Genomic DNA, 15,479 nt, shown 5'->3' with positions numbered 1-15,479 from the left:
GACACATACAAGTAGATCCAAGAAAAGTATGACTTGGATCTTAATGCTTTTGCTTTTTAGTTATTTGGGATAAGTTTTCATTTAAGGATTATTTCAGGAATTACTCTTCACTTTTTTCTTAAGAGTGCTAGATGGTTGATGTAACTTTTGAATATCTCACTGTTTTGTAAATGTATTAAACATAAGCAGAATTAAGAACAACACTACCGTTTACCTTGTTCTAAGACGACCTTACTAGGAAATCACATTGTCCCACCGCCATCTCATGTAGATCATCAGATCCTCTGATTTGATTTGAACTGTTAGGAAGTAAGTCTGACTTTTAAAGCTTTTTAATGTCAACACTCAAAGCTAAGTAAATCACTTTTGCATTTCATGGTGTTCCAGTCAGATTGACATTTCAAGTAGATTTTTTATCCCCACACTGGGTCATCTAGGTAACCTCAAGTGTACTTTCCTACATTCCATAAAAACGAGGAATTTTAAGCTCCCAAAAGTCAAAAATAGTACCTTGCTTGGTTTATATCTCCCATAGTACATCAGACACACTTACCCTTACAGGGCACATTCTAAGATCCTCCTGAGTGCTTGAAACTGTGGGTAGTACCAAGTCCTACATGGCTGTAGTGCTGATGTCTCCATATGTACCTTGATAAAGTCTGACTTTCAAAGTAGGCCCAGTAAGAAATGAACAGTAATAACTAATAATGTATTAAAAGTAAATGTGGTCTATCTTGCATAATATTTCCTTATGCTGTACTCATTAGCTTTTTGTGCGTGCTGATAACTGAAATGGCAGAAAACAAAATGGAAGCTTGGAGGGTGGAAACTGCTGTATTGCAAGGGCTACGTGCATAGGACGTACTCAGCATTGTGTGATCTCAAGTTTGTTCAAGGCAGGAAGTATGTGTTGTTTCATATTTACTTTGTGAAAGCATTGAATATTTGGAATAACTTGTAGGACCTTAGAATTCTCATGTATTTAGGAACAAATCAAAAAACTTCCCAGAAAGAATTCATTTTTAAAATTTATTTCGTTGGTGTATCTCACACTGTGTAGGAAAGAATAATGCCTTTACTTCAATCTTCCAGTATTATGTTTTAAAACTTACTATGAATATTTTATAATTTTTTATATATAAAGTAGAAGAAAAGGAAAAATCATAAAAATCACTTCTAGTATAAGATGCTACAGACTCATATCCCTGTCCCAAACCTGAGTTTGCCTTTTCTCTAATGGGACCTGCTTGCTTTTATGAGAGGAAAGTATTTAGAATCTAAGATCAACTGTCAGTTGTACTTGCTGCTCCAGGTTTTCCATTGCTTCTAGGACCTCTCAGTGGAAAAAGCTGGGAAACAATGCATATGTACACACACTCTTACATTATTACTTTTTCTTTTCTTTCGGTTTTGTGTTGTGTTTTGTTTTTTGAGACAGGATATTCTCTGTGTAGTTTAGGCTGTTCTTAAACTCTTGTAGCCCAGGCTGGCCTCAAACTCAGGGTGATCCTCCTACCTTAGTGTCCTGAGTGCTGGAGTGAGTGCTGGAGTACTGGAATAACAGACATGGGCCCCCACGCTACTAAAAAAAGTATCTCTTTGTATCTGTGAATCTGTGTTAACCCTGAATTCAGTTGAGTGTGGTGGTGTACTTGGGAGGCTGAGGGAGGAACAACATCCCTGTGAGTTCAAGGTCAGCCTGCTACAAAGCGAGTTTAAAGCAAGCCTGAACTGCATAGTGAAACCCTGTGTAAAAAAAAGACAAAACAAATAAAAACCTGAGTTTATTCTGCATCTTTTTACTACTATACTTTCTTTTACTAACAGCAAGAACTTGTTGGCTTCTGTTACTATCAGTGTGTGTATTTACACATAAGGTAGTTTAAGACTTGTTTGGCCATAGTATTATAGAAAGCATTACTAGCTAGAACACTAACACATGCAAACACACACAATTTAAATGTACAAGGATTTGACCCCTGCACACTGCATACTTCTCTCTTCCCTTAATATAAAATCTTCTATTACCCACTTCACAATGTAGGGAAGTAGGGAAGTATTCAGAGAATTATAAAGGCCCAGGAAAAAACACAGGAGCCAGTCTGAAAGGACTCTTGTTGGCCAAATCTAGGACACTTGGAAATCTAAGTAAAAATATATAATAATTAATGCTACCCCAATATCTAATATGGGAATTTATAAGTCCTAACAATATGAATGAATGAATGAATGAATGAGTTAGGAGAAGAAGAAACTTTCTGAGGGTAGAATGCCAACTAACAAGTAGTAGAGGAATTACTGAGTTAGAAAATCTTTAAAGAACACTAAACATGGCAGGTACTACCTTTACAACAGTGATTGCTATGGCCAGCATAGGGCACGTACTGATATTTCACAACTCTCGATGTGATGCTCTGAGAAGGCAAAACATGACTTGTGTGATGAATTCCTGCTGGGAATACAAACTTGGGTGTAAATGTTTGCATGTATTGAAAATTGACTGACCTATACTCTTTACATATCCCAGTATCAGGAAACACACAGAAAGATTAAACAGTTCCACACTAAGGGAGAAAATAGAAAAATAGCAATTAAATGTAGTATCTTGTTATGGGGGTAACTATAAAATGATGTTGGCTCAACTAATAACATTTAAACATGAACTACAAATTAGGTAATACTGAAATTCCTGATTTTGATGATTGTAATGTGATAAAGTAAAACAAAAACCTTTGTTCTTAGGAAATATGGGTTAAGGAACAGTATATTGCCAGTTTATTCTCAAATATTTTAGGAAAAAAAATGTATAAAATCACTAAATATTACCTCAAATGTGTATATACAGGTAATAGTTTAATTCCAGAACTGTATTTTATTGATAGCATGATTTGAAATGCTTTGTGAATTATAGGAGAAAAAAATCCAATACAGGTAGAATTTTTTGGAATTCTTTCAATAGCTTAATGCAAGTGTATCATTTAGTTTTATTCTATATTTATATGAATCTAAATAACCACATTATTGATTTGAGAATATATGTATTCAAGCATCTTCTTGATCACTTAATGGTTTACTTATCTTAATTCTGACACATTATGATAAGCCTTTTTCAGCTGTAAATTTATCATTTCTTTATATATAAAATGCATTTGTCACAATAGTTTTTATTTATTTGGATAGATTTTGTTTTTTTCTCACGTGAATTTTTGTTTGAGTTCATTCTTATTAAAATACTCTTCCAATGGCATGATTATGTAACTTAATCTCTATTGCTTTATAGGATTTTCTTGGTTTGTTATTTAACTTTTTAATCTAACTTCTGAAAGTAGTCACCTCCCAGTAAATCCCTCAGTATCACAGCAGTATTTCCTAAAATGCACAGCAAGAGTAAAACAAATCTACACACAGGCCATACTCAGTGCAACTTGAAAAAGAATTCCCAGAATTGAAAAAAATCATAAAAGATTTTATAGGCAAATGGTAGCTGGTGCAAGTGGGGTGGAGAAACTAGGGCTATTCCACATGGCTGAAAATGTAAAGCACCTGATTTACACAAGCCATTCCTCAGAAGTTAAAAATAGTTACTGTATCACAGTAGTGAAATTAATATCTACAATTAATATCATCATCATTTATTTATTTCTGATGTTTGTTTTCTTAGTTGCTTTTAGAAATACGTTAAAATCATTCATAATACCAGCCTGAATATCTATCAGCTGAGTGAACTAATAAATGAAATATCCTGTGTCCTTTTTGAAGGGCATAGAATTAATACTTGCCATAATGTGAACAAACTTTGAAAATACCATGTTAAATGGTAGCAACTAGACACAAAAAGGTAACCTATTATGGGATTCCATTTATATGGAATGGTCAGAATAAGGAAATCCAGAGACAAAATTAGATTAGTAGGTATCAGCGTCCGTGGAGGGAAGAATAGGGAATGAATGTAAGTGGATATAAGTTTTTCTTTACAATGATAAAAATATTCTAGAACTAAATACTAATGCTAGTTATGTGACTTTTTTAATATTTCAAAAGCCACTGAGTTTGTACATTTCTTAAAATGTTAATTTTATGATGTGTTATATTTCAAAAAAGATACTTGAAATTAAAAGAAGACAAAGACCATCATAAAAAAGATTTAAGCACAACGGTAACCAGCAGGAAAAAAAAAATATGTCCAAGAATACACATCTCACAGTAGAATATGTCAGATACACATGATTATAAAATTTTTCCACAGGATTGAGAGCAAAATTATTAGTCATAATAAATGCAAATGGACTTCATCTATCTAAGACAGAGATTTGCAGTTAGTTAACTCACAACATGTGCAGTTTGACTTCAAACGTACTTTTTACAAGAGACCTTCATACAGCAAATGATTTGAGAAGGCTAAAAGTAAAGCATTGGACAGTGGTATACTAAAAAGATGAAAAAAGAGGACAGATATGCTGGGAAGAGAAGGTATGGGGATCAAACCCCATTGAGCTGTGGAAGTGATTAAAAATAGTAGCATAGTGATTATCTGTCAAGAATATTGTATAAACATAAATAAAACTGTATGCCACTTCAGAACATCAATGCAAATATGGCATGAGAAAGAATAAAGTGATGGAAAAAGATACACCATACAGGCAGTAACTAAAGGAGATCTGGTATATGTCCATTATCAAAGTATGCTGTAAAGCAAGTAGATTTTTTGCTTTGTTTGTTTCTTTGAGATGAAGTTGAGTTTTTTTTTTTTAACTCAGGCTCAATTCCAGGTTCAGCCTCTTAGTATTGGGATTACAGACATGTACTACCATGCTTATCCAGTTCAACAAGCATTATTTATTTAAGAATGTTGTTACATAGTGATAAAAGGGTCATTGTATCAAGATTAAACAGCCCATAACTTTTACATATCTAGTGTATACAGCTTCAAAATAAATAAAGCAAAAATTTTCATTAATAAAATGCAAACTAAACATTCAGTTACAGTAAGAGATTTTAACATTTCTAAAAGCAACTAAGAAAACAAACATCAGAAATATATAAATGATGATGATATGAGCCTGATCATTTACACAGTTTACCTAATATCCACATAGGGAACACTATCCTTGTGAATAACAAAATATGCCTAGTTTTCAACTGCTTAATTGGCTATATGCTGGGACATACATTTCAGAATTGAAAGTTGAAAATTTCTGACCATGAAATTAAGGTAAAAGCAATCTACAAAGTCACAGCTAGAACAGACTGCAGCTTTTGAATTTCAGGACTCTACATGTCAAAGAAGAGTAACTATGGAAATTAGAAAATACTTTATCTGAATGAAGAGGATATTTCAGAATGTATGGAATTCAACTGAAGCTTTCTTTCTTTTTTTTTTTTTTGTCTTTCTCCTTTTTATTGGTACCAGGGATCTAACTCACAACCGCCTGCTTGCAAGGCAGGTGCTTATGCTGCTGAGCTAAATCCCCAGCCCCAACTGAAGCTTTCTTGATTGTGTATTTAAACCTTCATTATTGCTTTATGGTGAAATGTTGACAGTTGCTAAGTACCCCTGTCAAGAAATTTAAAAACAGTATACGTACGGAAATGACAAGAAATAATAAAGATAAATACTAAAAATTAGTCATTGACAATAAAAAGCATTCAAACTAGAATGAACAAAGGCAGCAAAAGGTGGTTTTCAGAAAAGACTAATAAAACTGATAAACCTCTGTTAAAACTAATCAACAGCAAAACAGAAGTTACATAGCCAACAGTAGTAGTAGAAAGATTCATATGTTACTATAAATCCAAAGTACATTTTGAAAAATAATACAGGACATCATGAAAAATTTAATGTATATAATCATGCAGTTTTGCATACATTATTCTAAAAAAATTATATCCAAACTGGCAGACATGCATAGAGCCAGTGCCTCAAAAAGAAAGTAAATCTATAATTGCATACCGTTCAATCTAGAAGCTAAGGCCACCATAGCATTCCTGGTGAATTTTCCCCAACCTCTTGTGTTGGGGGGTGGTATTATAGGGCTTAAATCCAGGGCCTTCACACTAAGGTACATCCCCAGTCCTTCCCCCACCCTTCTCTTGAGACAGCCTTGCTAAATTACCCAGATTGTGCTTGAATTTAAGATCCTCCTGCCTCAGCCTTCCAGTGTTCTGGGATTCCACCTGTATGCTACCACTCCTGGCAATACTTAAACTTTTTAATTTTGATAACAAAGCCCAACTAGGTCCTTACATAAATGTGACATTAAAAAGTCAGTTTTTAAATGAAAATAGATGTAAAGCTTTTAAAATTGCATGGAATCAAACCTGAGTAATATATAAGATAAAACATCATATTTCTGGAGTTGAAAGTTTGTGTTAGCATTTGAAAATCAGTGTAATTCATTATATTGGTATAATTATACCAAAAAATCAGGTGATTATTTCTATGGATACAGAAAAATGTTTGATAATCAAAACATTTTTATGATTTAAAAGTCTTTTAGCACACTAGGAAGAGAAGGGCACTTCCATAACATTAAGGAATCCACAGATACTTTGTGGTGAGCAATGAAGAATTTTCTCCCATTACTTATTAATGTGTCAGAAAAGCCCACTGAGACCAAAGCCAGTAGCTGGGGGAGCCTATGCAGTAAAGACAGGCAAGGGTGAAAATTGGAAAGGCACATGTTAAAACTGTTACTTGTAGATGACATGATTTGCATGCAGAAAAATCAAAAAATACTTAGATGTAAACTTTGGGAATTAATGCATCATTTTAACAAGGTCACTGAATACTTGTTCATGTATAAAAATCAGCCATGTTTTTTCTTTACGAACAACAACTAGAAAATAGAATTTAATAAACATACCTTTTGACAATGTAAAAAAGTCCATATAGATCAGCATAAATTAACAAAAATTGTAGGTGACCTCTACACAGAAAATCATGTTGTTTAGCTCTGCTAAATCAGTTAAGAGAGTCAGTGTCTGTAGCATACAAATTCACTTGAAATTCATCTAAAAATTCAATGTAGTCTCCATAAAAACCCCACCAGATTTTTTAAATGGGGATCAAGAAATTGGGGTATAACACACATGTGGTCCCCAAAAAGAATGCATTTTGATTGATAGCTACATAAGAAGACTTAAATGTAAACCTAACAAATGCACAAAAGATATTTTTAGTTTTAAAAACAAAAAAATAATTTGAACAAAAAGAGATACAGTGATAACCAGCACACAGCTATTAATTTTCCTGTTTTTCTTACAAATTTAATGAGTGAATAATACCATGAGGTATAATTGTTTTGTGCCTGGTTCCTTTGAAAGAGTAAAAAACCAACAACTTGGGGGGAAAAAACCTGTGAAAGGAATAGTTAATTATAGCACAATATAAATCTTTTTGAAAAATTAAAAGCAATTCAAAAGAAAAATTAATATCCCTCCAAACAAAATAAAAATGAATGTATGTAAAAGTATGGTATAATTTTAATAAGAATTTTTATTGCTGGTGATATTTTTTTCTGTACATTCAAAATGTGTTATATGAATGGAAAGGGCAGTGGTCTCACAGTACTAATAGTGACATTGTTACAGTTTTTTAAAATATATGTGTGTGTGTGGAATGCACATGACAGGTAACTATATAATTACTATAATTAACACACATGCGTAAATATATACATGTTATTAGAAACCAAGATTATGCAGCCAGACTGTTAATGTTGTTATTATTAAAGTTGTATATATGTATAGATAACATATAATTCTGTGTTATTATGCTTAGATCTAATATGTCCCCCAAAAGGCTTACGTCCATCCCATTATGCAAAGTGCATCCCTAAGAGTCATCAAAGTCTTAGCAGTTATAGCATTGCTGCAAAGTCTTCTCTCAGACTCAAGGCCAGCTCAGCTGTGAGGAACTATACAAATTAGAAGAAAGTTGTATACTTCTGACATATGGTGATACAGGGTAAATATTACTATTCCAGAATGAAAGAATAAAAGAATGGAACCAAAAGCTGGCAGGGCAAATGTTAAATCCAGTGGGTTCACATCCAGCACTCAGGATAATTTGTAGTGTGACGTGAGCTCCAAATATCTTAGCTCCACCCCTGTGGCCTTTCTAGTTGTAGTACATGTGACCTCTCTCTTGAGCAGGCTTCAAGACTGCCTGTGGTTTTCTTTAGGTGACATTCCACATTCCTGGCATTTTCAGCTTCCTGAAGTCTCCATTGCATCTTTAACTTTCCTCTAAAATCTGGTGGAAGCTTTCATGACCACACAAGTCTTGTATTCTGCATACCTGAAAAAATATCACTGCCTGCTCAAGCAGTAGTTTAGCGTCATGGCTGCAGTGGCCTCTGAGTGCTTACATGGTTGAGCTTCAGACATGCTTCCCTAATACACTCTATATGAATAAGACACTTTAGGTTCTCTTGGCAGTCTTTTAAAGTAGTTAATTTGCACTCTTGAACCTGGAATGGGTGGAGTCTGACCATTCCCTGAGATGCCCTCAAAGCATCTTTTCTATTATCCCTGTGCAGAGTACTTGTATTATCTGTAATCTTAATCTTGTCAGCAACCATACTATCTTTGGCCCCACTTTATAGATAATTCCTTTTGGTCAGCCTGCAAAGTTTCCACATTTTTCATTTGTCCTTTGCCTTCCTAATTCCCACTGTAAATCTGGCTAGAAACAACCAGCACCACTCATGCCACACAGCTGCTTTGAATTTCCTTTGCAGATTAATCCACCACCTTTAAGTTCAGTCTCACACAAAGTCTTATGACGTGGACAGAACATAGACAGTTTCTTTGTCAGGATGTAATGTGCATAGCCTCTAGTTCAGTTTCCAGTAAGATCTTCCTTTTCATCTAAAACCTCATGAACCTAAGTTTTACTGTCTGTATTCCTGTCAACCTTCTGGACTTCTGAGCTCTGACTAGTATGCCCAAGAAGTACGGGTTATAACATTCTAGGATTTTTCTAAGCTTTGTCTTAAAACTTCACCAAACTCTTCTCACAAACTATTTCCAAAACTTCTAAACCACGTGTGGTCAGATATAGTTACAAGAACAGCCCCACTTCTGGTACCAGTATTCTGTATTAGTCAGGTTTCTCATCACTAAAACCTAGTATTAGATAATGACAACTTAAAGAACAAGAAATTTGACTCATAATTTCAGAAGGTTTAGTGTGGTTAGGTAGCTGCATGACAGGAAAGCTAAGACATATATTATAAAAAGAAATTCTGTAAATGAAAATTTATAACTAAATTATATACATATAAATATTAGATCATGTTTAGCATAAGAGTTGTTATAAAACATGGTAGTGCATGCCTATAATCCCAGCACCGGCGGGAAGATGTCCAAGAGTTTGAGGCTAGCCTGGGCTACACAGTGAGACTCTGTCTCAAAAAACCAAAAACAACAACCAAAAATTGGAGATGTTAAGTACAAACTCCACTCTAAAATTTCAGTAGAAAATGTCAGCATCAACACATGTTTTTTTTAATTCTCTTAAAAGTATTTAGCATTATTATCTGATGATTAATACCGCATAAATAAATGCAATTCTTGTGTCAATGAAAAAACTAGACTTTTTGAAAAGAGGGGCTGAGTAGTTGGGGCTGTGTTGCTAATTTGGGGCAATAGTTAGCTTCTTCACATAGACCACTAAGAGTGGAAGATTAAAAATTGAAACCTTTTCCCCATTATTAAAATCACCTGAGATATATGTGTGAAGTTTTTTTGATCTTCGGATATATCTTTCAACTTTGTGTTGGTCTTCGTTATTTGAGACAGGCTCTCACTGTATAGAGGCTGCTCTTGAACTCACTATGTAGCTCAGGCTGACTTCAATGTAGAGAATTAATTGCTGAAAAACTATTCATGAATATAAATTTATTTTATATTCATTTTATATTTACCGTGTAGCTCATGGTGATCCTCCTGGCTCATCCTCCAGAGTGCATGGATTGCAGATGTATGCCATCACATCTACCTTTATCTTTTGGCATTTTGAGGCACCTTATTAAAAGCAATGGCTAACAATATTAGCAACAAGACAGACAGACCCTCACTTTTCAATTCTCATGTATTCATTGGGGACCTCAACACTTGTCAAGAAGACTGATGCGAAGCAATCTTCTTGAGGTGTGGTAAAATTGTGGTTTTCTCCATTTATAAGGGTTTTCAACTTCAGTGCATTAATGAGAGAATTGCCCAGGTCATCATAGCAGAATGATTGCTCACTAGATTCCAGATATTAACTTATAGCCCATTGGCTTGAACCACTGGTGGTATATGCATAGCTGTCCCATTGAGCAGCTTGTACCACTAGTAGTACAAATGGACCTAAACACTTTTGTCAGTCTTTTTACTAATAAATAAGTCTGCAAATGAACCAGACTTAGTTAGTTGCTTGAATTTGAAAAATTACTGCCTAAATATTAAGATTAATCCTATTCATACAATTAAAAATTATTGCAATAGTCAAACATCTTATTAAATTTACATTCATGAATAGTTTATCTAATTAATTCTATACATTTTAACATGGAAATCTTACAGGTACCCCATTGCTGGTGTGTCTACTTGAATGCACTTAAAACTGCTATATCACAAATTAGCTATATAACAATTTTTATACCATTTTAATGTTTTTCTTGAGGAATTGTAACATGATGCCATCCATTCTGCTAAATCAGTGCTTTTGTTTGCATCATTGTAATTTGAGACCCCTAAGAAGTGGTACCACTGACCTGATGAGATAGTCATGCATGCACTACTGGTGGTTCAAACTGATGGGAGCGATCATATTCAAATCACAGTCACTTGGCAGCAAAACACGAATTCTGATCCTATTGTGAACATGTTAACCTGGTTGCAGAACCAAAAGTGAACTGGAGAAAAACAAGTATGAAATGATTTACAGATATACTCGAGATTTGACTTGAACTGTGACTTCCAGCGGGGTTATAACGATAGGATAAAATTACCTTGCACATATTCCTCCTCAGTGTGCTGCTCGAAGTGTGGTACCTTCTGGGCTCCAGCGCAGTCTAGGAATATGTGACCCAAGCAAAATGGCTTTGATTCTAAGAGTGGGAATGTGAGCATCTTCTTCCAGGTCTGGAAAGATGAAAGGAGACAACCCAGATAAAACAAAAAACAGGTTCTCCACTGGAAAGGAAGGAATGAAACAAACCAGGGGAGATGAGGGATGAGGGTAAATTAGAAGCAGCACAGAACATCAGCTCCTTGAAAAAGAGACTGTTGTGACGGAGTCTGAAGGAGGCTCAGATGAGTGCTGGTGAAGGCGAGGAACCAGGTGCCGTTGACGGGGGTAGTCAGACAGTCTAAGGGAGGAAAGAGATGGATATATAATCTTATCCTTTTGGGTTTTTTCATCTAGGCATTAAGATTAAAGTTTCATCCAGTCTCTCTGTGAGTATCTTCAGCACATGCTCACTGTCACCTTGTTCTTGTCCTTCCTGTGTTTATTAATTCATACTGCTCTGCCCCACTCCCGTTTTCAGTTCCTTTGACACTACTAACAGATTTGTTAAGTCCTACCTGGAATTTTTTGCGTTTTTGATAACTTTAAAAATAAATGTAAAAATAAAATTCATTAAACAGTGTTAAACACTTTAAGAAAAGTTTTTACTAAATTAGTCCACCTTAATTTAAAAAATATGGCAAAAGCTGTTTATCGTAAAAACTTAGGAACTTACAACTATTCCTACTGAATATGAAGCTCCAGTTAGGGTGAAAAAGTCCCATTCTTCCACTAATAGGGCATAGCTTGCAGGAATTCATGGCTTGTAGAAGGCATGGAACTAGAAATGTGTTAGACTGGGATTTCTCAAAGCAAGTTCTGTCAGAAGTAACTTAAAGCTGGTATGTTATTTTTATTTGTTTCAAAATACCTTTATGGTGTCTCACCCTTGGAGAGTCTTCCATAAATGTAATTTTAAGAAGAAAATTAATTTTTCTCAGCATAATCACACTTTGACTACTTTCTGACATTTATTATTTTTTTGATAAGTGAATTAGTCATTTCCTCATTTTGTATTAAATTTACATTTTTCCTCTGGGCTTGTTAAAACTTGTATTTATTTTTTCTCTGTGAATTTGTTATAGTTCTTAAATTCTACTTTGAATTTGTTGGTCACTTAGGGCATGCTTTTTGACCAAAACTCTTTCATTTTTCTTTGGACATTATTTTGTTCCCTTTTCTAATACCTTGTTGAATTTTGTTTTAAACATACAGTATATCTTTTCATCCTCTCCTGTATATCTTTTAAAGCTTGCTTTCTCATATTTCACCTATTCATGACTTTATGCTTCAGTCTGAGTAATTCTTTTGGATTCATCTTTCCAAGTCATTAATTACCTTTAGTTGCATCTTTTTTTTTTGGTACCAAGGATTGAACCTCATGACCTTGCAGTTGCCAGCCAGGTGCTTATGCCACTGAGCTAAATCTCCAGCCCTCTAGTTGCATCTTAACATGTCATTTAGTTCTTTCATTGTTCTTAATACTTCCTTTGTTTCAGTTTGGATGATTTACATTGGGTTATCTTTTTTTTTTTCTTTTTCATTGGGTTATCTTTTAAGTTTCTCATTTTACAACTTAGTTGAGTCTACCAATGGGTTTATCAAAGGCATTCTTCATCTGTTACCACATTTTTTGTACCTTTCCTTCTTTAACTTTGGGTGTCAGGTATTTTGTCTCAGCAAGAGAAAAGTAATGAAGACACGATGATACTTCCAAAAGACTTTATGCATGCTAAGAATATGCTGTGTCATTGGACTACCATTTGTTCATCCTTCATCCCCAGCCCCTAATTTTTCATCCTTTCCTCTCATAATTAGGTTTCTTCGCATTCAGATGGTAGTGTTGTTTTTTGGTACTGTTGGTTTGGATTTTCATTTTTGCAGCACTTAGGAAGTGAGTTCAGGACATTGTAGGCACATACTCTACCACTGAGCTACATCCTAGCCCTGTTTTGTTTTGCAACAGACTCTCATTAAGTTGCCAGCTGGCCTTCAATTTGGCACCCTGTTGCCTCAGCTTCCTGATTAGTTGGGAGTACAGGAGTATGCAACCAGCCCAGCTCAAGTTACCTTTTTACAAGACTTTGTATTTGTTTTTGCCAGTTACTGATAATGTCCTGAACCTCTTTAAATTGACTTTGTGTTTAAGGTTTTATGAATTTAAACTGTAGACTTGCATGAGAGATGGGTTGTGGTTCTGAATTCTCAGGTGGAAGGTTTTTTATTTGGTTGCTCCCCTCTGTTAGTATCAGGCAAGTTATCTTCATGTCCTCTTCTGCCTACACCCTGCTCATCTCTTCTAATTAGATTATAGCTATTTGGGACTGGCTGTATGAGTGGATCTCCTGTTGGATTTTCTAACTTGGGAAGATTATTTTCTCCAGTTTCTCTTATTGCTCTGAATCATCAAGCTGAAACGCTTTCATGTTTATAAAGTTTTATTTTTAAAAATTTTCACATAGTTTTTAACACAACATTTAAACATTTATATATGATATTTTAGTTGTATTCAGTTAGAACTTTTTGAGGACATTTAATCATTTACACTCATGCAAATAAGTCATTTTGTCTATTTGATATTCCTAATATTTTGAAATTTAGATATTTTCTAAGGTTAACTTACATTTCTACTTTGAAAGACTTTTTTAACTCTTTGATTTTGCTCATTAGTTGTTTAATGAGCAAATTAAGAACTGGTGGGCAACTTAACGCCAGCTCAGTAAAATCAGCAGGGCACTGAGCGTAGATGTTCCACCTGAAGAATGTTGGCAGAATAAACATAGATGTGGAGAAGAAAAAGAAAGGCATTGAAGTATTAGGGTTTTGTAGGTTCTACGTGTTGCTGTTTGAACCATTGGTTCTTCTGGAGAAGCTCTGGTCCTCACATTGAGCCTTGCTTCTTAGCTCCAGAGAGGAAGATGTGTGCTGCTTAATCTCCAGGCTGAACTCATCGTGCTGGCTTCCTGGCATGTACTCAACTATGCTTGTTGTTGGAGGAGTTCAGGGCCTCCATGTTGCCAAGGATGGCTGTGGTGCTTTTCAGGACAGCCCTGGTCTTTGTTGTGAGTGTGACTTGTCGGCTCCAGTGTAGAACCCTCAGCCTACCAGTACAGTTCCTTCACCCCTCTGGCATAGATTTCGTAGCTTCCACCGCTGATCTTTGGGCCTTCCCAGCACGGACCCGTAAAAGAGACTGGTGTGAGTCCTTCTTGTGGGCTCTAGACCTCCAGTTGGACTCGTGGGAGGCATTGTCATGAGTTTTCATCTGGACTTCTGTGGGACATTGCTGTGGGACTCAGGCCCTTGGCTGAATAGTCTATGTCTTTGGTATTGTAGATAGATCTGCATTTTCTTGTGTTAACTCTGGGTGACCACCATAAAATAATACTATAAACTCCTTGTCCTGATTTTAGTTGTTCTCCTCCCAACCGCTGACTACAACATTAATGACAGATAGTAAAAATTAAGAATCATTTAATATTGGACTTTCATTAAAACTATTTCATCTTGGGGAAGATGCCAGAGTATTAAGCAACAGAGAAGACAGCCTATCTGAGAGACATCATCTAGACACAGGAATGAGGAAAGCAAGAAGGAAGTGGATCCTTTAGACCCAGGAAGAGTCTGAGATCTGAATTGAAGCCCACTGAAAGAGTAAAAAGAAAAACTTCAACAAAGAAGGTGGCAGTAGCTGGAGACACCTTCGCCCAGAGTCAAACTCACTGTGTGAGGGGAGCTATGGGAAGCTGGGGACATATGGTCATGGGGACTATGGTGGCTGGCAACCCAGAGGCCTCTGCAGGGAGACCTGGCAGTGGAGGGGAGCGGCAGACATGGAGGACTGTACTGTCTGGGGGTGAGTGCAGAGGACTCGGTCCTCTGTTGGGAGAGAACAACTGGCTGGGAGCCATTTTGGACTCAGGCAGGATAAGCCCAGAACCAAAATTGCTACTGGCTTCCTCCAGCAGCTCCTAGCTGAGCACAGACCCATGGAAACTGCTTGTACTGCAGCGAGCCCAATGAATCTGGTCTCGGGGCGGGCCTGCTAACTTGTCTGTTGTGGGGGTACAATGGTACAATTCAGGATACTGTCTCCACAGGCTGTCTGTTAGTGAGTCCAGAGAGAATCCTGGAAGTAGACTATTTTCTTTTTTTTTTTTTGTTTTGTTTTGTTTTGTTTTTCTCTTCTTGTTTGTTTTGTTCAGTTTAAGAAATGAGAAGACACTTAAATAAGGCACAGCCTCAGACACCTAATTCACCAAAGGCAAACCCAGCAGGCAGTAAGGCTGGAAATCTGAAAGCCCCTACCAGGTCTCTCCGAAGTGGTAACAAAGCAATTGAATGAGGCTCTGGAAAAAAATGAAATCAGAAATAATCTCTCAGATAACTACAGAAGTTACCAAAAACATGGATAAACTTA

General features: G+C 35.8%; 1 protein-coding gene across 18 annotated transcripts in view; it reads left to right on the top strand.

Moving 5' to 3' along the window:
- The window catches only part of Rapgef6 (Rap guanine nucleotide exchange factor 6), a 221,301-nt gene that overhangs the window by 68,362 nt on the left and 137,460 nt on the right, over positions 1–15,479 (top strand). The window lies entirely within an intron of this gene.

This window comes from Cavia porcellus, unplaced genomic scaffold, assembly GCF_034190915.1.
Source record: "Cavia porcellus strain 051 isolate PalLab524CR breed Dunkin Hartley unplaced genomic scaffold, mCavPor4.1 scaffold_19, whole genome shotgun sequence".
Classification (NCBI taxonomy): Eukaryota; Metazoa; Chordata; class Mammalia; order Rodentia; family Caviidae; genus Cavia; species Cavia porcellus.
The sequence above is the reverse complement of the archived record's forward strand: the minus strand, read 5'-3'. Positions and strand labels throughout refer to the sequence as shown.